Source organism: Cherax quadricarinatus, chromosome 29, assembly GCF_038502225.1.
Source record: "Cherax quadricarinatus isolate ZL_2023a chromosome 29, ASM3850222v1, whole genome shotgun sequence".
In the NCBI taxonomy this organism is placed as follows: Eukaryota; Metazoa; Arthropoda; class Malacostraca; order Decapoda; family Parastacidae; genus Cherax; species Cherax quadricarinatus.
The window spans coordinates 35,549,670-35,575,703 of NC_091320.1; positions in this window are offsets into that span (position 1 = coordinate 35,549,670).

The following is a 26,034-nucleotide window of genomic DNA, read 5'->3' on the forward strand; positions in this document are numbered from 1 at the left end:
CTGGGTCAAACGTTTCGGAAATAAACATATCTAACAGTAGCCTTGTATCTTACAGTAATTATTCTCCGTAATTTACAGTGTATATTATGGCAGCTGATGTGTATACAATCTAAGACAACCTTTTTTCTCATTGAATTTTAGAATATATTCCATTTGAAAGAAAAAAAAAATTGTATCTGGTAGAGGCTAGGTGAAAAACAAACTAGAAAGTGTAAAGCAATTTTACATAGAGGTGATCATTCTTCCTCGCAAACTGACCAGGAATTGCAATGGGGAAAAGTGGCAAATTGGATTTTGAGTTGACTCGATTCTATATACAGTGACAACTTCATCGCTAGCGTTGAACTTTAAGAACTGACAAAAAACCGACAGACGATATATATATATATATATATATATATATATATATATATATATATATATATATATATATATATATATATATATATATATATATATATATATATCTTCATGGAGACAGCTAGAGCCACTCTCTCATTTCTCTCTGGCCAGAGTTATTACTCCAGTTCCTTGTTATTACTGTTGTAGTAAAAGTTGAGTGTTAGGTTAGGTTAGGAGGAGCAACACCAGGATAATCAACACACTCACTAATGTAATGTTGTGGGGATGATACAATACAATATTATTGGAGAGTATTTCCATTTGTTTAATGAAGGCTCTGTCATTTATGTGTTGAATAACCACTAATTACACACATACATACATGCATGCGTATATATATATATATATATATATATATATATATATATATATATATATATATATATATATATATATATATATATATATATATATATATATATATATATATATATATATATATATATATATATATATATATATATATATATATATATATATATATATATATATATATATATGATGGTAGGATTGCTGGTGTCCTTTTTTCTGTCTCATAAATATTCAATATTACAGGTACGTCTTGCTACTTCTACTTACACTTAGGTCACACTACACATACATGTACAAGCATATATATACATACCCCTCTGGGTTTTCTTCTATTTTCTTTCTAGATCTTGTTCTTGTTTATTTCCTCTTATCTCCTCTTAAGCCATGCGTGTCGTAAGAGGCGACTAAAATGCCAGGAGCAAGGGGCTAATAACCCCTTCTCCTGTATATATTACTAAATTTGAAAGGAGAAACTTAAAATTTTCCTTTTGGGCCACCCTGCCTCGGTGGGATACGGCTGGTACGTTGAAAAGAAAGAAAAGATATATATATATACATATATATATATATATATATATATATATATATATATATATATATATATATATATATATATATATATATATATATATATATATATATATATAAAGCTGTAAGAATAAACGGCAAGTTAAATAAATCATAGAGAATAAATTCTGTGATATACATGTGAATGCTGACTCCAGGAATGTTAATTGAGGAGCAATACTGCTCTAATTAATAATTAAAGCAATAACTAAATAGATTTCAACATATAACTGAATTAATGTATCTGGTAATTTGTCTGCGCTTCTAAATTCGTGATAAAGTAATATAATATTCTATGGTTATGCGATAATATTTTGTTAGGATAGTGTAATATGGGAATATTTTTTTTAGCTAGAAGGGAATAGCAGTGAAGCTTGTTAAAAATATAGGAAATGTAGGAGTAAAGGATGTAATACTTGTGGCCTGATGATGGTTCGGGAGGGAGCGAAACGTCGGTGATGATAATAATAATAATAATAATAATAATAATAATAATAATAATAATAATATAATAATAATAATAATAATAATAATAATAATAATAATAATAATAATAATAATAATAATAATAATAATAAAGATAATAATAATAATAATAATAATAATAATAATAATAATAATAATAATAATAATAATAATAATAATAATAATAATATTATTATTATTATTATTATTAAAGATAATAATAATGATAGTAATTACTAATTACACATCTGCGTGTGTATTTGTGTACGCGCATGCGTTTGTATGTATGTGCGTATGTGTGTGTGTGTGTACTCACCTAGTTGTACTCACCTAGTTGAGGTTGCGGGGGTCGAGTCCGAGCTCCTGGCCCCGCCTCTTCACTGATCGCTACTAGGTCACTCTCCCCGAGCCGTGAGCTTTATCATACCTCTGCTTAAAGCTATGTATGGATCCTGCCTCCACTACATCGCTTCCCAAACTATTCCACTTACTGACTACTCTGTGGCTGAAGAAATACTTCCTAACATCCCTGTGATTCATCTGTGTCTTTAGCTTCCAACTGTGTCCCCTTGTTGCTGTGTCCAAACTCTGGAACATCCTGTCTTTGTCCACCTTGTCAATTCCCCTCAGTATTTTGTATGTCGTTATCATGTCCCCCCTATCTCTCCTGTCCTCCAGTGTCGTCAGGTTGATTTCCCTTAACCTCTCCTCGTAGGACATACCTCTTAGCTCTGGGACTAGTCTTGTTGCAAACCTTTGCACTTTCTCTAGTTTCTTTACGTGCTTGGCTAGGTGTGGGTTCCAAACTGGTGCCGCATACTCCAATATGGGCCTAACGTATACGGTGTACAGGGTCCTGAACGATTCCTTATTAAGATGTCGGAATGCTGTTCTGAGGTTTGCTAGGCGCCCATATGCTGCAGCAGTTATTTGGTTGATGTGCGCTTCAGGAGATGTGCCTGGTGTTATACTCACCCCAAGATCTTTTTCCTTGAGTGAGGTTTGTAGTCTCTGACCCCCTAGACTGTACTCCGTCTGCGGCCTTCTTTGCCCTTCCCCAATCTTCATGACTTTGCACTTGGTGGGATTGAACTCCAGGAGCCAATTGCTGGACCAGGTCTGCAGCCTGTCCAGATCCCTTTGTAGTTCTGCCTGGTCTTCGATCGAGTGTATTCTTCTCATCAACTTCACGTCATCTGCAAACAGGGACACCTCAGAGTCTATTCCTTCCGTCATGTCATTCACAAATACCAGAAACAGCACTGGTCCTAGGACTGACCCCTGCGGGACCCCGCTGGTCACAGGTGCCCACTCTGACACCTCACCACGTACCATGACTCGCTGCTGTCTTCCTGACAAGTATTCCCTGATCCATTGTAGTGCCTTCCCTGTTATCCCTGCTTGGTCCTCCAGTTTTTGCACCAATCTCTTGTGGGGAACTGTGTCAAACGCCTTCTTGCAGTCCAAGAAAATGCAATCCACCCACCCCTCTCTCTCTTGTCTTACTGCTGTCACCATGTCATAGAACTCCAGTAGGTTTGTGACACAGGATTTCCCGTCCCTGAAACCATGCTGGCTGCTGTTGATGAGATCATTCCTTTCTAGGTGTTCCACCACTCTTCTCCTGATAATCTTCTCCATGATTTTGCATACTATACATGTCAGTGACACTGGTCTGTAGTTTAACGCTTCATGTCTGTCTCCTTTTTTAAAGATTGGGACTACATTTGCTGTCTTCCATGCCTTAGGCAATCTCCCTGTTTCGATAGATGTATTGAATATTGTTGTTAGGGGTACACATAGCGCTTCTGCTCCCTCTCTCAATACCCATGGGGAGATGTTATCTGGCCCCATTGCCTTTGAGGTATCTAGCTCACTCAGAAGCCTCTTCACTTCTTCCTCGGTTGTGTGCACTGTGTCCAGCACTTGGTGGTGTGCCCCACCTCTCCGTCTTTCTGGAGTCCCTTCTGTCTCCTCTGTGAACACTTCTTTGAATCTCTTGTTGAGTTCTTCACATACTTCACGGTCATTTCCTGTTGTCTCTCCTCCTTCCTTCCTTAGCCTGATTACCTGGTCCTTGACTGTTGTTTTCCTCCTGATGTGGCTGTACAACAGTTTCGGGTCAGATTTGGCTTTCGCTGCTATGTCATTTTCATATTGTCTTTGGGCCTCCCTTCTTATCTGTGCATATTCGTTTCTGGCTCTACGACTGTTCTCCTTATTCTCCTGGGTCCTTTGCCTTCTATATTTCTTCCATTCCCTAGCACACTTGGTTTTTGCCTCCCTGCACCTTTGGGTAAACCATGGGCTCATCCTGGCTTTTTCATTACTCCTGTTACCCTTGGGTACAAACCTCTCCTCAGCCTCCTTGCATTTTGTTGCTACATATTCCATCATCTCATTAACTGGCTTCCCTGCCAGTTCTCTGTCCCACTGAACCCCATTCAGGTAGTTCCTCATTCCTGTGTAGTCCCCTTTCTTGTAGTTTGGCTTCATTCGTCCTGGCCTTCCTGCTTCTCCCTCCACTTGTAGCTCCACTGTGTATTCGAAGCTTAAAACCACATGGTCACTGGCCCCAAGGGGTCTTTCATATGTGATGTCCTCGATATCTGCACTACTGAAGGTGAATACTAAGTCCAGCCTTGCTGGTTCATCCTCTCCTCTCTCTCTTGTAGTGTCCCTTACGTGTTGGTACATGAAGTTCTCCAGTACCACCTCCATCATCTTAGCCCTCCATGTATCTTGGCCCCCATGTGGGTCCAAGTTCTCCCAATCGATCTCCCTGTGGTTAAAGTCCCCCATGATCAGGAGCTTTGCACTGCATGCATGAGCTCTTCTGGCCGTTCTAGCCAGTGTGTCAACCATCGCTCTATTGCTCTCGTCGTACTCTTGCCTTGGCCTCCTGCTGTTCTGTGGTGGGTTATACATCACTGCTATTACCACCTTGGGACCTCCAGAGTGAAGTGTTCCCACTATGTAATCACTTTCTTCTCCGCTATCTCCTCTCTCCAGCTCATCAAAATTCCAGCGATTTTTGATCAGCAACGCCACTCCTCCACCCCCCCTGTTCCCTCTGTCTTTCCTCAGGATTTGGTATCCCGTTGGAAAGATGGCATCTGTTATCATACCTGTAAGCTTGGTTTCTGTAAGAGCTATGATGTCCGGTGATGCTTCTTTGACTCTTTCGTGCCACTCCTCCCACTTATTTGTTATTCCATCAGCGTTTGTGTACCATACCTTCAGTTTCCTTTCCAACACTGTGGTATGGGGGGCCTGTGGGGGTGGGAGACCTGGTGGCATACTGTGGGATTCTATAGCTCGATGTTGGGTGGAGGCTGTGGGTATGGATTGTAGTGTGTGTTGGGATGGTGTGATAGGTTGTATGGTTCTGAGAGTAGTTGTGTGTGTGCTTGCCCTTGCTGTTCTGTCCTGCTCTGACTGACCTCTGCTGATTCCCTCCTTGTCTCTTTTCCTAGCTCCTTTCGTTTTTTTGTCCTCTCCCTCAGCTGCTGTCGTTCTGATTTTGTTCTGTCTCTGTCTAGGAACACCCTCTTGTACTCTTCCGAGTATTTCAATCGTGGTTTCTCTTGGAGGATCCTGTTCCGCACTGTTTCCGTCCTGAGAATCAGCTTGATTGGTCGGTTTCTCCCCTTCGAGTACCCCCCTATTCTCTGAAAATTTACAATCTCGTCCATCTCTTCACCTATTTCCGTGATGATTTTCTCAATCTCCTTTCCTTCTTCCTGCTTCCTTTCAGTGTGTGTCCTTTCCTCTCTCTCCTGAAGCCCATGGATAAACACTGATTTTGCTCTTTCTTCCTCCCATTGCCTCACCCTCTGTGACTCTGGATCCTGCCTGTATGTGGTCAGTTTCTCCCTTGATTTTTCCAGTGGCTCTTGATAGCCTTGTTGTGCCTCAGCATTCGACCTATCACCCTCTCCATCTGCAACCAGCTGATCTTCCCTTTCACTCCTTGGTCCTCCTTGGCAGATTGATGTGACCTTAGCATAATTCATAATTCCTTCCTTCCTGTTCAGCCTCGCAGCTTCATATGCTGTGTCTTCTCTGGTCACTGCCCCTGTAACTCGCTCCAGCCTATTTATCTCAACTTCTAGGACCCTTATCTTGGCTACTGCAGTTTCGACTTGTGCCTCCCAATTCTTTGTTTCCTGCTCCAACCTCCTTTCCAATTTCACAGAGAGCTCTTTCTCCATTTTTTCAGAAAGCTGTGTGTGTGTGTGTGTGTGTGTGTGTGTGTGTGTGTATGTGTGTGTGTGTGTGTGTGTGTGTTTGTGTGTGTTTGTGTGTGTTTGTGTGTGTGTGTGTGTGTGTGTGTGTGTGTGTGTGTGTGTGTGTGTGTGTGTGTGTGTGTGCGTGTGTGTGCGTGTGTGTGCGTGTGTGTGTGTGTGTGTGTGCGTGTGTGTGCGTGTGTGTGTGTGTGTGTGTGTGTGTGTGTGTGTGTGTGTGTGTGTGTGTGTGTGTGTGTGTGTGTGTGTGTGTGTGTGTGTGTGTGTGTGTGTGTGTGTGTGTGTGTGTGTGTGTGTGTGTGTGTGTGTGTGTGTGTGACTGTGTCATTATCCCCCCTGACCATTATTAGTTCTAAGAATTTGTTTGTATGCAGTTCAATTCGTTGAGAACAATACAAACCCTGGAGCTGAGAGGAGGATATACGTTGTATAAGCTTTGCTTAGCTAATCTGCACGCCTGGGTGTTTGTTGAGTCAGAGAGAGAGAGAGAGAGAGAGAGAGTATGGGAAAGGCAGTTAGAGACTATCTACTGACAGCTGACATTTGCTTCTATTTTGTTTAATGACTACCAGCTGATATGTAGGTGGGTGGTGCAAGGACAGTCAAGTAGAAGGCTCTCTCCCCACCCTCCTCTTTCATCCACCCCTACTGGTCTGAAACAACAGTAAGATCACATTCATTATCATTCTCGCTAAACTGCATAGAATTTATTGGAAAAATACAGTGACTGTAAGAAATTAGCACTACACTAACTTTATTGTATACTCTACTTGTAGATATCTGTAGTTGCATTTCTAGATATTGTGTTGTAGATGGACACGAAGAACCGGAAATCCTGATCTGTGTCAGAGAAAGTACCAGGATACCAGCGTCTCGCCTGGCAGAACGCTTTCCTTGATAACTGATGAATGTTAAGGGGTTAGGTTAGGGATCAAAGCCCCCGCAACCCGGTTCCAGACCAGGCCTCCTGGTGGATAACGGCCTGAACAATCATTCTCTTACTGCTGGCCGCTCTCAGGCAGGTTAACGTACGAACCACAGCCCGGCTGGTCAGGCACTGATCTTGAAGAAAAATAGTAGGTCTGACGTCAGCAACTATAGGCATGTTAGTACACTCAGTGTGACGTCCAAAATTCTAGAGAGGCAGTGTATTGTCAAGTACTTAAGTACCTTAATGACAGAAAACCAGTTAGGCTTTAGGTCCTACTCGACCGACACCTTCCTCCCTGAACATTAAAATGGTATAAAATACCGACAGATTGTTAGGTAAGACACATATGCAACAGTTAGGTATCTTTATTTTGAAACGTTTCGCCTACACAGTAGGCTTCTTCAGTCGAGTACAGAAAAGTTGATAGAAGCAGAAGATACTTGAAGACGATGTAATCAGTCCATCACCCTTAAAGTTTTGAGGTGGTCAGTCCCTCAGTCTGGAGAAGAGCATTGTTCCGTTGTCTGAAACAATAAATTGTTTCAGACAACGGAACAATGCTCTTCTCCAGACTGAGGGACTGACCACCTCAAAACTTTAAGGGTGATGGACTGATTACATCGTCTTCAAGTATCTTCTGCTTCTATCAACTTTTCTGTACTCGACTGAAGAAGCCTACTGTGTAGGCGAAACGTTTCAAAATAAAGATACCTAACTGTTGCATATGTGTCTTACCTAACACACCTTCCTCCCTAGCGAAATCTGAGAGCTCGAATGTCGCTAGGGAATTTCATAGACTGCAAAAGGCCTTCGATACGGTCAAGCATAATAAATTATATAAGAAACTACAAGCTATCGGCATAGGGTCTGTAGACTGGTAAATCCTATCTGAGCAACAGGAAACAAATTGTCAAGATGAACAACAGAGAATCAGAACCCTTGTCGATAACATGTGGGGGTTCCACATGGTAGTATTCTTCTGGGTCCTTTATTGTTCATATGTTATGTAAATGACATTCCCATCAGTGTCAAGTGTAAGCTTCTGTTGTATACAGACGTTATCTGTTAGTGTCAGTAAATACCCACGAGATATAGCTAATGTGCTACCCTGCAGCAAATGGTTAGTAGACAACTAATCGTTACACCTCAGGACAATGGAAGCTGTACTCTTTGGCACGAAAAATAAAATGAGAACGATAAATAATTTTCATGTCCTGTGTAATGGGGAACCCATCACTACAGTAACTTCAGTGAAATATCTGAGAATCCTATTTGACCCATGTATATCAGGAGAATTGATAGCGTAGTAAAGAAAGCGAATGCCAGACTAAAGTTCCTCTACAGACAAACACAGTGTCTACCTGTGATGAATGGTTTGAAAAACCGACAAGTTGAAGATTGAGACACTTATGCAGCATATGGGAATCTTTATTCAGGAAACGTTTCGCCACACAGTGGCTTCATCAGTCCAATACAAAGAGGAAGGCGTAAGGAGAGGAGGAGAATGAGGTAATCAGTCCCTCAACCTGGAGTCGATGTGTTCAGTCCATCAATCTTGTAGAAAGTACAGCATAGGGCCGTAGACGTGGCTTATATACTGTAGTGAGGTGACGTGAAGCAGATGGAGGCGGGGTCATAGTGGTACCATCCACTAGTCGAAGTAGGTCTTCGTCCAAAGGTTGAACAAGTGTTGAAGAATTCTTTGTAACAAGACCCCATGATGCTGCCGTGTCTGACAGTTGTGATGAATGGTTTGTTACAAAGAATTCTTCAACACTTGTTCAACCTTTGGACGAAGACCTACTTCGACTAGTGGATGGTACCACTATGACCCCGCCTCCATCTGCTTCACGTCACCTCACTACAGTATATAAGCCACGTCTACGGCCCTATGCTGTACTTTCTACAAGAGTGATGGACTGAACACATCGACTCCAGGTTGAGGGACTGATTACCTCATTCTCCTCCTCTCCTTACGCCTTCCTCTTTGTATTGGACTGATGAAGCCACTGTGTGGCGAAACGTTTCCTGAATAAAGATTCCCATATGCTGCATAAGTGTCTCAATCTTCAACTTGTCGGTTTTTCAAACCATTCATCACAACTGTCAGACACGGCAGCATCATGGGGTCTTGTTACAAAGAATTCTTCAACACTTGTTCAACCTTTGGACGAAGACCTACTTCGACTAGTGGATGGTACCACTATGACCCCGCCTCCATCTGCTTCACGTCACCTCACTACAGTATATAAGCCATGTCTACGGCCCTATGCTGTACTTTCTACAAGAGTGATGGACTGAACACATCGACTCCAGGTTGAGGGACTGATTACCTCATTCTCCTCCTCTCCTTACGCCTTCCTCTTTGTATTGGACTGATGAAGCCACTGTGTGGCGAAACGTTTCCTGAATAAAGATTCCCATATGCTGCATAAGTGTCTCAATCTTCAACTTGTCGGTTTTTCAAACCATTCATCACAACTGTCAGACACGGCAGCATCATGGGGTCTTGTTACAAAGAATTCTTCAACACTTGTTCAACCTTTGGACGAAGACCTACTTCGACTAGTGGATGGTACCACTATGACCCCGCCTCCATCTGCTTCACGTCACCTCACTACAGTATATAAGCCACGTCTACGGCCCTATGCTGTACTTTCTACAAGAGTGATGGACTGAACACATCGACTCCAGGTTGAGGGACTGATTACCTCATTCTCCTCCTCTCCTTACCCCTTCCTCTTTGTATTGGACTGATGAAGCCACTGTGTGGCGAAACGTTTCCTGAATAAAGATTCCCATATGCTGCATAAGTGTCTCAATCTTCAACTTGTCGGTTTTTCAAACCATTCATCACAACTGTCAGACACGGCAGCATCATGGGGTCTTGTTACAAAGAATTCTTCAACACTTGTTCAACCTTTGGACGAAGACCTACTTCGACTAGTGGATGGTACCACTATGACCCCGCCTCCATCTGCTTCACGTCACCTCACTACAGTATATAAGCCACGTCTACGGCCCTATGCTGTACTTTCTACAAGAGTGATGGACTGAACACATCGACTCCAGGTTGAGGGACTGATTACCTCATTCTCCTCCTCTCCTTACGCCTTCCTCTTTGTATTGGACTGATGAAGCCACTGTGTGGCGAAACGTTTCCTGAATAAAGATTCCCATATGCTGCATAAGTGTCTCAATCTTCAACTTGTCGGTTTTTCAAACCATTCATCACAACTGTCAGACACGGCAGCATCATGGGGTCTTGTTACAAAGAATTCTTCAACACTTGTTCAACCTTTGGACGAAGACCTACTTCGACTAGTGGATGGTACCACTATGACCCCGCCTCCATCTGCTTCACGTCACCTCACTACAGTATATAAGCCACGTCTACGGCCCTATGCTGTACTTTCTACAAGAGTGATGGACTGAACACATCGACTCCAGGTTGAGGGACTGATTACCTCATTCTCCTCCTCTCCTTACGCCTTCCTCTTTGTATTGGACTGATGAAGCCACTGTGTGGCGAAACGTTTCCTGAATAAAGATTCCCATATGCTGCATAAGTGTCTCAATCTTCAACTTGTCGGTTTTTCAAACCATTCATCACAACTGTCAGACACGGCAGCATCATGGGGTCTTGTTACAAAGAATTCTTCAACACTTGTTCAACCTTTGGACGAAGACCTACTTCGACTAGTGGATGGTACCACTATGACCCCGCCTCCATCTGCTTCACGTCACCTCACTACAGTATATAAGCCACGTCTACGGCCCTATGCTGTACTTTCTACAAGAGTGATGGACTGAACACATCGACTCCAGGTTGAGGGACTGATTACCTCATTCTCCTCCTCTCCTTACGCCTTCCTCTTTGTATTGGACTGATGAAGCCACTGTGTGGCGAAACGTTTCCTGAATAAAGATTCCCATATGCTGCATAAGTGTCTCAATCTTCAACTTGTCGGTTTTTCAAACCATTCATCACAACTGTCAGACACGGCAGCATCATGGGGTCTTGTTACAAAGAATTCTTCAACACTTGTTCAACCTTTGGACGAAGACCTACTTCGACTAGTGGATGGTACCACTATGACCCCGCCTCCATCTGCTTCACGTCACCTCACTACAGTATATAAGCCACGTCTACGGCCCTATGCTGTACTTTCTACAAGAGTGATGGACTGAACACATCGACTCCAGGTTGAGGGACTGATTACCTCATTCTCCTCCTCTCCTTACGCCTTCCTCTTTGTATTGGACTGATGAAGCCACTGTGTGGCGAAACGTTTCCTGAATAAAGATTCCCATATGCTGCATAAGTGTCTCAATCTTCAACAGTGTCTACCTACTGAGGCTCGCAGGACCCTATGTCTAGCTCTTATGCAGTGTCATATGGACTACACTTGCTCTTCATGGTACTCTGCCTTGACAAAATAAAACTGAGACTACAAATCACCCAAAAGAAAATGGTGAGATTCATCCTGGACTTGGGTCCAAGAGAACATATAGGCCAGGATGAATTACAACTGGGTATGCTGAGTGTTGAGTAAAGCAACTGAAGTTAAATCACCTTCATAAAATTGCTCACAGAGTCCAGAATATATTGCTGCCAAGTTTGTCAAGGTTGGGAACCAAAACAAGTATAGTACCAGAGGAAGGGAACACAACTTTGTAGTAGCCACAGTCAGTGGCCAGGCTTCAAACACCTTTTATTGTACAGCTTGAGCCAGTTCAAGAAGAGAACCAAAAGGTAGCTAATGAACATACCTACAGAAAGGGAGGAGAGTGAGTTTCTGTATAACTAACATATATGTAGTTACTATTGTCACATTCATGTACCAGTTACTATGATCTGATCCTCTCTTTAATGTTAATGTTAATAAATCGGTTTACTATATTCCTAGTATATCTAGTTTTATTGTAGCTATTTCAACTTTTAATGTTTAAATAATAAGCTAACATAATAAAGTTGGTAGAATTACCGACAATATGTAAAGTAAAAGGACACAAGTGCAACTAATGAGACATTTATTGTGGCAACGTTTCGCTCTCCAGGAGCTTTATCAAGTCATTAGGCTTGATAAAGCTCCTGGAGAGCGAAACGTTGCCACAATAAATGTCTCATTAGTTGCACTTGTGTCCTTCTACTTTACAATAAGCTAACACAAAGACCCCCAACAGAAATAAGTTACTTTGGGTAAACTGATGCTATTTATGCTAATTTCTATAACTATGCAAAATAACCACAGGGGAGTTGTTTTGCATATTGTATCGCTTGTTGGCGATTATTCAATATTATGTAAGTGTATTTATGTGTACCTGTACGTGAATCAACTTATTTATCTTGTTGAGTCCTCTCCTGCAGACAACCACAGAGTTGTTGATCAGACCTCGGTCATTCCCTCCGTCGTAACACTTGCAAATTACATCACAAACTCATTCTCAACAAAGAATCTCTCATAAGAACTTAAGAATGGAGGAGCACTGCAGCGAGCCTACTGGCCCATACATGGCAAGTCCTTCTCAAAACCACCCATTCCCACCCACCTATTTGTCCAATCTTTCCCCAGAGACACCTAGGAATTTGTTTCTGGACCTCAGGTGCTAATGTGAACCATCCCGGTTACCCCTAGCTTGCCCAGCTGAGTAAACCAGAGAGAATATCGTCACAATATATTCCTCTCTCGTCTTTCGGACACATCATTATTGTAGCCGGGATGCAATTATATTTTTTCAGGTCAGTGGCCATTTTCTTTTTCCCTCCTGTTAATTGTTTATTTAATTACCAGTAATGTATTTTGATAATATGTGACTGGCTTGGAGCAATGTGTGTGTGTGTGCTGATGTTTTGCCCAGGGTGAGACTGACCTGGGCTCAGTTACTCACGATGTGAAAATAAATGGTATAAAATACCGACACAATGGAAACATAAAGACATATGCAGTTTAATGTGATCCTTTATTGACAACGTTTCGCCCACACAGTGGGCTTTTTCGAGTCACAAACAGATCTACCTTGGGTGGAAGGTACGGGAGTATTTATAGTCAGGTTCAGAATGTTGAGGTCAGGTGGAGAATGTTGACCTCAACATTCTGAACCTGACTATAAATACTCCCGTACCTTCCACCTCAGGTAGATCTGTTTGTGACTCGAAAAAGCCCACTGTGTGGGCGAAACGTTGTCAATAAAGGATCACATTATACTGCATATGTGTTTATGTTTCTACTCACGATATATTGATTATTATTATTATTGTTATTATTATTATTATTATTATTATTATTATTATTATTATTATTATTATTATTATTATTATTATTATTATTTTTATTATTATTATTATTATTATTATCATTATTGTTATTATTATTTTTATTATTATTATTATTATTATTATTATTATTATTATTATTATTATTATTATTATTATTATTATTATTATTATTATTACTGTTGTTATAATTACTATTATTATTATTATTATTATTATTATTATTATTATTATTATTACTAAAATTATTATTATTATTATTATTATTATTATTATTATTATTATTATTATTATTATTATTATTATTATTATTATTACTGTTACTATTATTACTATTACTATTATTATTATCATTATTATTATTATTATTATTATTATTATTATTATTATTATTATTATTATTATTAGTAGTAGTAGTAGTAGTAGTAGTAGTAGTAGTAGTATCATCATCATCATCATCATCATAATCATTATTAATGTTTATTATGTTATTACTATTATGTTTATCAGTAAAAGCTTGATATCAATAACACACAATGCAAGTCAAACTTTTATTGGTATCAGCATAAAGCTTATTTCCTTTACTTTTCTTGTTTTGTTGCACGAAATTTGAAGACAGACAACAACAGGGACGAGAAAGCTAAACAAAAATGTATATTTCCCGTCAACCCTACGGCGTTTCTCTGTCTTTATCTTCCAACTCACCCTCGTGTACCTGTTTCCCGCCCCCATTTGCAGCTCAAGCGATTTAAGTTGTTAGTAATTAAGGAGTTGACCCCAATTATGTTTCGTTAGATTCTTTAACGTTTGTGTGAGGTCATTGCCTTCCGTTAGAGGCCATTACCTTCTGTTAGAGGCCATTACCTTCTGTTAGAGGCCATTACCTCCCCTTAAAGGCCATTGCCTTCTGTTAGAGGCCGTTACCTTCTGTTAGAGGCCATTACCTCCCGTTAGAGGCCATTACCTTCTGTTAGAGGCCGTTACCTTCTCTTAGAGGCCATTACCTCCCGTTAGAGGCCATTACCTTCTGTTAGAGGCCATTACCTTCTGTTAGAGGCCATTACCTCCCGTTAGAGGCCATTACCTTCTGTCAGAGGCCATTACCTCCCCTTAAAGGCCATTACCTTCTGTTAGAGGCCATTACCTTCTGTTAGAGGCCATTACCTTCTGTTAGAGGCCATTACCTTCTGTTAGAGGCCATTACCTTCTGTCAGAGCTCATTACCTTCCGTTAGAAGCCATTACCTTCTGTTAGAGCTCAACAACTTCTATTAGAGCTCATTAGCTTCTGTTAAATGCCATTACCTTCCTTTAGAGCTCAATACATTTCGTTAGAGCTCATTACCTTCCTATAGCTCATTTCTCTAGAGCTCATTACCATTGTTTAGAGCACATTACCTTCCGTTAGAGTTGAATACCTCCAGTTAGAGCTTATTACATAGAGCTAGAGAGCGCCTCAATAGAGCCCTGACAACAGACAACCGTGAAACTAAACATGAATTACCCTCGTTATGTAATTTGAATCACATGGGTGAAGATGGCTAGTTATTGTAGCTGAAACGTGCGCGGTTAGCACGTTTCAGCTACGGTAAACGAATATTTTGAAGACGTTCCGATATGTGTAGAGCCTAGCACAGAGCGAAATGTCGCCCCCCCCCCTTTTTAATTTTTGTGTGTGTGGGCTGTATTCACCATTTTATTCACTATTAAGGTGGAGTTTATAGTTAGGAAGGTCTTCTGGACCATTTTAACGACTTCGGTCCGTTCCTGGACCATTTTAGAGTCTTCTGTCCTGTTTTTGTACCATTTTAAAGCCTTTGGTCCAATCTTGGTCAGTTTCAAGTTTTTGGTCCTTTGCTGGACCATTTTAAAGTTTTCGGCCCGTTTCTAGACCATTTTAAAGTTCTCAGTCTATTCTTGGACCATTATCATGTCTTCGGTCCGTTCCTGGACCATTTTAAAGTTTTTGGTCCGTCCCTGAACCAATAACAATTCTTCAGTATGGACCATGTTAAAGTCTTCGGTCTGGACCATTTTATTAAGCTTTCGGTCCGTTCCTGGACCATTATTTTGCTCACAGGGTAATTAAGTAATTTTACTCACAGGGTAATTAAGTAATTTTACTCACAGGGTAATTAAGTAATTTTACTCACAGGGTAATTAAGTAATTTTACTCACAGGGTAATTAAGTAATTTTACTCACAGGGTAATTAAGTAATTTTACTCACAGGGTAATTAAGTAATTTTACTCACAGGGTAATTAAGTAATTTTACTCACAGGGTAATTAAGTAATTTTACTCACAGGGTAATTAAGTAATTTTACCCACAGGGTTTTTAAGTAATTTTACTCACAGGGTAATTAAGTAATTTTACTCACAGGGTAATTAAGTAATTTTACTCACAGGGTAATTAAGTAATTTTACTCACAGGGTAATTAAGTAATTTTACTCACAGGGTAATTAAGTAATTTTACTCACAGGGTAATTAAGTAATTTTACTCACAGGGTAATTAAGTAATTTTACTCACAGGGTAATTAAGTAATTTTACTCACAGGGTAATTAAGTAATTTTACTCACAGGGTAATTAAGTAATTTTACTCACAGGGTAATTAAGTAATTTTACTCACAGGGTAATTATGTAATTTTACTCACAGGGTAATTAAGTAATTTTACTCACAGGGTAATTAAGTAATTTTACTCACAGGGTAATTAAGTAATTTTACTCACAGGGTAATTAAGTAATTTTACTCACAGGGTAATTAAGTAATTTTACTCACAGGGTAATTAAGTAATTTTACTCACAGGGTAATTAAGTAATTAAGTAATAAAGCCTCTGGCAAGGCAGTGATTGAACGAGTTATGGTCAAAGTGTTTCTTCATATTTTCGATTTTTTTTAATTAATAAAATTTTTTTTCTATAGTAAGACAACGAGTATGTGGAATACTTTCTCGAAAATGTTGACGCTGAATTTGTAATAGATTCCTACGCAATATTTAGGTGAAATTTTTGAGGGGGATAAAGATTGTGCCGAGAAACTCTGACAGGATAATAGAACCTAATAAATAGCAATTTACATAATAAAGATTACAGTTAAAATAGCCTTCGGTATTTTGAGGGGGAGGAAATTGCTAAAAAAAAGGGGAAAAAAGTTGTATTGATGTGTGGATGGTGTGTGGTACAGTGCCAGGCACTGTTGGCACTTACTCTCACCGTCACCTGCTAGTCACTTTCAAGGGTAAGGTTTGACAGAGCCAGGTAAAGCCTGTCACCGGAAAGTTAGGAGGCTGGCTCAGAGCCGAGACTTGAATTACGTAAAGTAATTCAGGTAATTACAAATAATAATAATAATAATAATAATAATAATAATAATAATAAAAATATTGATATTAATAATAATAATAATAATAATAATAATAATAATAATAATAATAATAATAATAATAATAATAATAATATTGATATTATGAATAATAATAATAATAATAATGATATTAATAATAATAATAATAATAATAATAATAATAATAATAATAATATTGATATTAATAATAATAATAATAATAATAATAATATTGATATTATGAATAATAATAATAATAATATTGATATTAATAATAATAATAATAATAATAATAATAATAATAATAATAATAATAATAATAATAATAATAATAATCTTTATTTCTACTAGTACATAATTAAATTTATTTAGACCATAGCTGACATCAGTGACATACTACTATATAGAAATCCCCTTGTTATGCAGAGCATATCGGGCAAAATAGGTTAGATTTGTCCCCAGGATGCGACCCACACCAGTAGACCAACACCCAGGTACCTATTTACTGCTAGGTGAACATGGACAGCAGGTGTCTTAAGGAAACACGTCCAAATCTTTCAGCCCGTATCGGAATCGATCCCCGGACCTCAGTGTGTGAGCTAAGTGCGCTACCAAGCCCACACAAACACATGCTGGAAAACACATAAAATACTCTGATAAATTACAAATACATTTCATAATGAAATATAAAAAAAAAACAAATAAAGAAGCAAAAATTTATTTATAAATCTTTTAACGAAAGGTGAAATAAATTCAGCACTGTATACTGTATCGATATATTTGATACATCACATTATATTTTATTTACGAAAGTTTAGGAGAAGAATGTAGAGCTGTGGGAGCCAGTGGATGCTGTGGGAGCCAGTGGATGCTGTGGGAGCCAGTGGATGCTGTGAGAGCCAGTGGATGCTGTGGGAGCCAGTGGATGCTGTGAGAGCCAGTGGATGCTGTGGGAGCCAGTGGATGCTGTGGGAGCCAGTGGATGCTGTGGGAGCCAGTGGATGCTGTGGGAGCCAGTGGATGCTGTGGGAGCCAGTGGATGCTGTGGGAGCCAGTGGATGCTGTTGGAGCCAGTGGATGCTGTGGGAGCCAGTGGATGCTGTGAGAGCCAGTGGATGCTGTGGGAGCCAGTGGATGCTGTGAGAGCCAGTGGATGCTGTGGGAGCCGGTGGATGCTGTGGGAGCCAGTGGATGCTGTGGGAGCCGGTGGATGCTGTGGGAGCCAGTGGATGCTGTGGGAGCCAGTAGATGCTGTGGGAGCCAGTGGATGCTGTGGGAGCCAGTGGATGCTGTGGGAGCCAGTGGATGCTGTGGGAGCCAGTGGATGCTGTGGGAGCCAGTGGATGCTGTGGGAACCAGTGGATGCTTTGGGAGCCAGTGGATGCTGTGGGAGCCAGTGGATGCTGTGGGAGCCAGTGGATGCTGTGGGAGCCAGTGGATGCTGTGGGAACCAGTGGATGCTGTGGGAGCCAGTGGATGCTGTGGGAGCCAGTGGATGCTGTGGGAGCCAGTGGATGCTGTGGGAGCCAGTGGATGCTGTGGGAGCCAGTGGATGCTGTGGGAGCCAGTGGATGCTAGCTTCTAAGTTTGCTATTCAGAACTTTCTCTGGCTACGTAATGTTATCCATTAAAACTTTTAAAGAGGCTATTAATTTCTGAGTCATTGGAGTTCTTCGTGACAATAAGCCTCTTCCATTACCCCTCCTCTTGCTGTCTCCTCTTGTTCTTGGAGGTTCTTCCTTTTGTCTGCAGTGTTCTACTTGGAGAGGAACGTTCACGAGTTTTGTCTTTGCTGGTTGATGGAGAGAAACCTAGCGGAGAACGCTGTTTCATGCTTTTATATAAAAAAAACCGCGACGTATCGCCCAAGACTGAGCTATATCGGGACTTGATAATGCTCTACGCAGAGCGAAACGTTGTCACGATAAACGCTTGTTCTACAAAGCGAGGGTATTTCTTCGGAAACGTTTGAAGATGACGCAGATCACCCTAAGACGAAAATTCGTCTCTTAAGACAAAATTCTCTTAATGACGACCAGCAACTGAGATTAAAACGAGTGATTTTAAACTGATAAATGAGGAATTCAATTTTCTCTCTCAAAAAAAAACAACAACAACAACAACTGTAAGTCACTAATTAACGATGATATATGTGAGTGGATTAGATAATGATATATCAGATACCAAAAAAAAAGTGGCTTGTAAGATTTGTATGTAAATTACATTGTAAATAAGATTCTTTTAGCTAATCATGAACGCATCGAAGAATGAACTTAAGTGACAGGTTGTAAACACTATAATAGATCTGATGTTTATTTGAGATATTAACATCAATGTTATATTTATGTTTATTGAAATATATTATTATTGTAGGCAAATTACTAGAGTCAATTATAGCTGAGATTATAAGAAGCCATCTCGATAAGCATAGCTTGATTAATGATACTCAGCATGGATTCACAAGAGGCCGGTCTTGTCTAACTAATTTATTAACTTTCTTCAGTAAAGCTTTTGAGGCTGTTGACCACGATAAAGAATTTGATATTATTTACTTAGATTTTAGTAAGGCATTTGATAGAGTTCCGCACCAAAGACTGTTGAAGAAAGTAGCAGCTCATGGCATTGGGGGAAGGGTGCTCTCTTGGGTCGAATCATGGCTCACAGACAGGAAGCAAAGAGTGTCCATAAATGGGGTTAAATCCGAGTGGGGATCAGTAACAAGTGGCGTTCCACAGGGATCAGTCTTGGGCCCGTTGTTGTTTATAATATATATCAATGATCTTGATGAAGGAATTACTAATGATATGAGCAAATTCGCCGATGACACGAAGATAGGTAGGATAATTGATTCAAACGTAGATGTTAGGGAACTTCAGGAGGATTTAGACAAACTCTACTCTTGGTCAGAAAAGTGGCAGATGCAGTTCAATGTAGATAAATGCAAGGTTCTGAAGCTCGGGAGTGTCCATAACCCTAGCACTTATAAGTTAAATAATGAAGAACTTAGCCATACAGATTGCGAAAAGGACTTGGGGGTTATGGTAAGCAGCAACCTTAAACCAAGACAGCAATGCCTAAGCGTACGTAATAAGGCAAATAGATTACTGGGATTTATATCAAGAAGTGTAAGCAACAGAAGTCCAGAGGTCATACTGCAGCTTTATACATCATTAGTAAGGCCTCACCTAGATTATGCAGCTCAATTCTGGTCTCCATATTACAGAATGGACATAAATTCGTTAGAAAACATTCAGCGTAGGATGACTAAATTAATACATAGCATTAGAAATCTTCCTTATGAAGAAAGATTGAAGACTCTTAAGTTACATTCACTTGTTAGACGAAGAATGAGGGGAGACCTGATCGAAGTGTATAAGTGGAAGATAGGTATTAATAAAGGGGATATTAACAAGGTCTTGAGGATATCTCTCCAAGAGAGAACCCGCAGTAATGGATTTAAATTAGATAAGTTTAGATTTAGAAAGGACATAGGAAAGTATTGGTTTGGAAATAGGGTAGTTGATGAGTGGAACAGTCTACCTAGTTGGGTTATTGAGGCTAGGACTTTGGGTAGTTTCAAATTTAGGTTGGATAAGTACATGAGTGGGAGGGGTTGGATTTGAGTGGGACTTGCACATCGGAGCTTGTTTCTAGGGTGGCACTGAAAATTGGATTGGTCAAATGTTTGTTGTAATAAAGTTGGTAGAATTACCGACAATATGTAAAGTAAAAGGACACAAGTGCAACTAATGTGACATTTATTGTGGCAACGTTTGGCTTGATAAAGCTCCTGGAGAGCGAAACGTTGCCACAATAAATGTCACATTAGTTGCACTTGTGTCCTTTTACTTTACAAATGTTTGTTAGTGGGATGAATTGTAAAGGACCTGCCGAGTATGGGCCAACAGGCCTGCTGCAGTGTTCCTCCTTTCTTATGTTCTTATGTTCTTAGGGGTTGGATTTGAGTGGGACTTGCAAATGAGTGGATAGAGTGGGATGGATTGTAAAGGACCTGCCTAGTATGGGCCAACTGGCCTGCTGCAGTGATCCTCCTTATGCTGGGTATACACTTACATATACACAAACACACACACACACACATATACGCACACGCACATACACACATACATATATATACACACACACAATAGGAGGCATTCATCGAATTTTATGACCATAAATCTCGAAGGCCAATAAGTTCAGAGTAGAACATACACGTGTCATCAAAACTGTCCTAACCCTCTGTTCCTCCTATGATTCTCTCTCTCTCTCTCTCTCTCTCTCTCTCTCTCTCTCTCTCTCTCTACACAGGGTTTGACAAGGTTAGGCTAAGGATCCCTAGCTTTATTGACACGCTATTTACAGGTTAAGGATTTTTAACTTTATTGACAAGCTAGGAGCTGTTACCTATATCAGCTCATTTGAAAGCATTTTTATTGTTATGAGACATACAAGTAGGGAACAGGATGAAGTTGGAGCCATCTGTGGGCCAGCATTTTCATCTGTTCAACTGACTTTATCTCGTTGACATCATAATGCTGTACGAATGTGTTCCAGACTCGAGTCATCCTGGGGATATATGATTTCAGATGGAGTGATGTTCTGGAGAAGGGTACAGCCAGAGTGAAGTTGCTGCTTTCTGCCCGTCTTGTGGCATAAAAGCTTGTTTCACGCTGTCCTCGAAGTGGATCCAAGTGTGGTACTTTGACAATATTGGCCTTGTACATAACAGTAAGGCCACCCACATCCCTCCTGTGTTGAAGGCTCTGCTGAAATGACAGATCTATCCAGGATGGGTCCAGGCGAGAGATGAGACGTCTTGTTCTGTTCTCTACTCTGTCAAGCAATCGCAGATAAGACGGGGTGGGGGGGGGGGAGCGCAGGCGAACCAAGAAAGTGGAGCATATTCAAGGTGTGAGCATACTTGTGCCTCATACAGAATCTTGCAACCCCTACTGTCAAGCAGATGCGAGATACAGAGAAGTGCCTTAAACTTCCTGGCTGTCTTGTTTCCAAGATTTACGACGTGATTCTTCATGGCCAGTTTGGAGTTAAATTTCACCCCAAGGATATCAACTTCTTCCCCAGGTGCCAACACCCTCCCATTCATCCTTACAACTGCACCGGCATTACCATCATGGTGCCTAGAGACCATCATCATTTGCGTTTTCTCAGGTGCAAATGTTACTTGCCATCTATTTCCCCAAGTTGATACAGCTCTCGTACCCTTGCTTCCCAAAAAGTGTCCCCAAAGAAAGCACTTTCACCTCTCTGTTTCCCTCCACCACAGTCAACAGTTTCTCCCATACCCTCTCCTGTTTTTAATCAGCAGCTTTCTCCTGATATTACTTTCCATTTGATGCTTTCACATAACACTGACACAGATTGACTTCTCCCTTTATTTTCTCTTCTACCCAGGTACCTTCTTATCGTATTGCCGAATATATATGTGTGTGTTTATGAATTACATATATATATATATATATATATATATATATATATATATATATATATATATATATATATATATATATATATATATATATATATATATATTTATAAATTAACAATAGATATTTCTGAATATATTATATTGCAAATCCTATATAAATGCCACTGCGCAGAAAATGTATACAGAGCCGATAATAATTTAAAAAGCAATTTACGCTATTTACGACCCAATAAGTAAGGGAATTTAATGAATTTTTAAAGATCACTGCCTGTGTGAGGCAGCTAAAATTTTGCTTCAGAACTTAGCTTGATGAGTGGTGCACATGAGAGCTAAACGTACACACACACACACACACACACACACACACACACACACACACACACACACACACACACACACACACACACACACACACACACAAAGGAACATTTCTTAGCTTTATCAACGGGAAAGCTAAGAGGAAGTGCCTTTCAAGCAGAGCCAAGCTAAATATTGCTCACAAACACAATGATTTAACGGCAGGTTCATGGAGGAAGTTGTAAGTGCTACAACCACGGGAAAATTTTTGCAAAAGTATGCAGATGATAAAATTATTCACGTAGATATTAGACGATTAATATTATTCCCTTATTTCATCTTCAAATTTGTTGTTATAGTCAAAACAGCGCACTAAAACACCTATAAAATCACAAACACACGCAAAACATAAACATATGAAGCACGAGGATTCATAAAAAAAAAACACAAACACTCCCAATCACTCTTCCATAGTCTTCACTCCCATTCCCCTCAGGGAAGGTTCCTTGATGTTGGTGAGGGGCTCTTGATTTAGGGAATTGGATCTGTGCTCCAGTTCCCCGAATTAAGCCTGAATGCCTTCCACATCCACCCCCCCCAGGCACTGTATAATTCTACGGGTTTAGCGCTTCCCCTTGATTATAATAATAATAATTCACTCCCATTATCTTCGTCTGTTACTATATTCTTCCTCCCTCTCCCCACTTACCTTCCCTGACCTCTCCTCCATCCCTTCCAACCCTCACTTCCACTCTTGCTTTCCTCATTTTCCCCGCAGCCAGAGACTTGAGACACTTACCATGACTATTCCAGGTCATAGACCGAGAATAGCCATAGACATTAAGGTAGGTTTAGGCATGCCATAAAACAGTAAGCCACATACCAACCCTGAGGAAGGCACAAGCCAGTCCTATGACAGCCCCCAAAGATAGCATTAAATAAGCCACCAAGATGGCTTCAAACATGCCCAAAGAGAGCAGTAAACAAGCCCCAAAGACGGCACTAAATAAGCCACCAAGCCAGCACTAAAGAAGCCACCGGGACACCTCCAAGGAACGGAGACTGAGGTAGCGTCCAGAAATGGACGCTACTTGGTAAATTTTGGCCAAGGTTGCGTCAGAAATGGGCGCTACATCAGTGCTACGGGACAGGTGTTAGCATAAATAGTCTTGTTCCTGCTTAGCTGGAGGAAGGGAAGGAATGGTGAGCAGGAGGAGAAGCAGGAGAAGCAGGAGGAGAAGCAGGAGAAGCAGGAGGAGAAGCAGGAGAAGCAGAAGGAGAAGCAGAAGGAGAAGCAGGAGAAGCAGGAGGAGAAGCAGGAGGAGGAACAGAAAGAGGATGAGCAGGATAAGAGAATAAGGCTAAGAATCACTGATTTACCCAATTCTCACTAATTGGTTGGTCGAGAACCAGTTTCTGTTTATCCAATTTTTAGTGAGTGTCTACTATACTTCCCAATTTCTTTTAAACTTTTTGAAAAATCTTGTCATCGAAAGACTTTCAATGTTTTTTTTTTTTTCAAAATACAGGAAGCAGATTTTTTTTTCATCTCGCTGGAAAAAAAAGGTAAAGATCGAAAATAAAAATTTGGTCCGTTGTTTTATTTATAGTAAAATATAAATGTTGAAATTTGTTGTTTATCCATATTATCTATTACACGCACATACACACACACACACACACACACACACACACACACACACACACACACACACACACACACACACACACACACACACACACACACATTTTATATCAGTCATGAGTTTCTTCGCGATTCTGTTTGAGAGACCATTCGACTCTCTCCCTTGGCGCTCTCTCTCTCTCTCTCTCTCTCTCTCTCTCTCTCTTACACAGGGTTTGACAAGGTTAAGGATCCCTAGCTTTATTGACAAGCTATTTACAGGTTAAGAATTCCTAACTTTATTGACAAGCTAAGAGCTGTTACCTACGTCAGCTCATTTGAAAGCATTTTTATTGTTATGAGACATACAAGTAGGGAACAGGATGAAGTTGGAGCCATCTGTGGGCCAGCATTTTCATCTGTTCAACTGGCTTTATCTCGTTGACATTATAATACTGAACGAATGTGTTCCATACTCGAGTCATCCTGGGGATATATGATCTCAGATGGAGTGATGTTCTGGAGAAGGGTACAGCCAGAGTGAAGTTGCTGCTGACTGTCCGTCTTGTGGCATAAAAGCTTGTTTCACGCTGTCCTCGAAGTGGATCCAAGTGTGATACTTTGATAATATTGGTCTTGTACATAACAGTAAGGCTACCCACATCCCTCCAGTGTTGAAGGCTCTGCTGAAATGGCAGGTCTTTCCAGGATGGGTCCAGGCGAGAGATGAGACGTCTTGCTCTGTTCTCTACTCTGTCAAGCAGTCGCAGATGAGAGGGGGGGGGCAGGCAAACAAAGAAAGTGGAGCATACTCAAGGTGTAAGCGTACTTGTGCCTTGTACAGAATCTTGCAACCCCTACTGTCAAGCAGATGCGAGATACGGCGAAGTGCTGTAAGCTTCCTGGCTGCCTTGTTTGCAAGATTTACAACATGGTTCTTCATGGTTAGTTTGGAGTCAAATTTCACCCCAAGGATATCAACTTCTTCTCCAGGTGCCAACACCCTCCCATTCATCCTCACTACTGCACCAGCATTACCGTCATGGTGCCTAGAGACCATCATCATTGGCGTTTTCTCAGGTGCAAATGTTACTTACCATCTATTTCCCCAAGCTGATATAGCTCTCAGCTGGTGATTGATGTAGCTTAGAGCAGCTGGCATTTCTTCTCTTGGATAAGTGAATGTCAGTGTACAGTCGTCTGCATATGCATGTGATTCTGGGATGAGATGAAGAAGGTCGTTGAAGTAGACATTCCATAACAATGGTCCCAGCACGCTTCCTTGTGGAACACTTGCCCCAATAGGATGTCTTGCTGATTCCGTTCCACTGAGAACTACCCTTAGAGATCTACCATGAAGGTAATCACTGAGGAGACATAGTGTAGAGCCTGTATTTCCCAGTTCTTGAAGTTTTGCTAAGAGGCCCTGGTGCCACACCCGGTCGAAAGCACCAGTAATGTCCAGTGCAACCAGACAGCTGACTTTGGATTCATCCAGTAACTGGTGCCACTTAGTGGAGAGGTTTAACAACAGATCAGCAGCAGAGTAACCTTTCCTAAAGCCATATTGACGATCACAAAGTAGTGAGTGATAGTCAAAAAACCCTGTCATTTGTCTTGAGATTATTGTCTCAATGATCTTACCAGTGATTGACACGAGTGACACTGGTCTGTAGTTGCTGATTTCTGCTCTGCTCTTCTTTTTGTGAACAGGGACTACATTTGCCTCTTTCCACAGAGAGGGCCATTTACACTGTACTAGGCAGTGCTGAAAGATGCGAGTTAGAGGTGCTGCTAGCTGGTCTGCACATCTTCTCAGTAATCTTGGGCTCAACTTGTCTGGGCCCACAGCCTTTTCTTGGTCAAGCGATTTAAGAAGGAAATGCACCTCCTCCTGCCTTATTGTCACCACTGACAGTTTTGACACAGTTCTTGCAGCTAGCCAAGGAGGGTCCCTTGCTGGATCAGGAACTTGCATTTTGGTAGCTAAGTGTTCAGCAAAGAGGTCCGCCTTCTCTTGACTACTAGTAGAGGTGGTCCCTTTTCCCTCCCTCTCTCTCCTTCTCTCTCCCTCCCTCTCCTTCTCCCTCCCTCCCTCTCCCTCCCTCTCTCCCTCTCC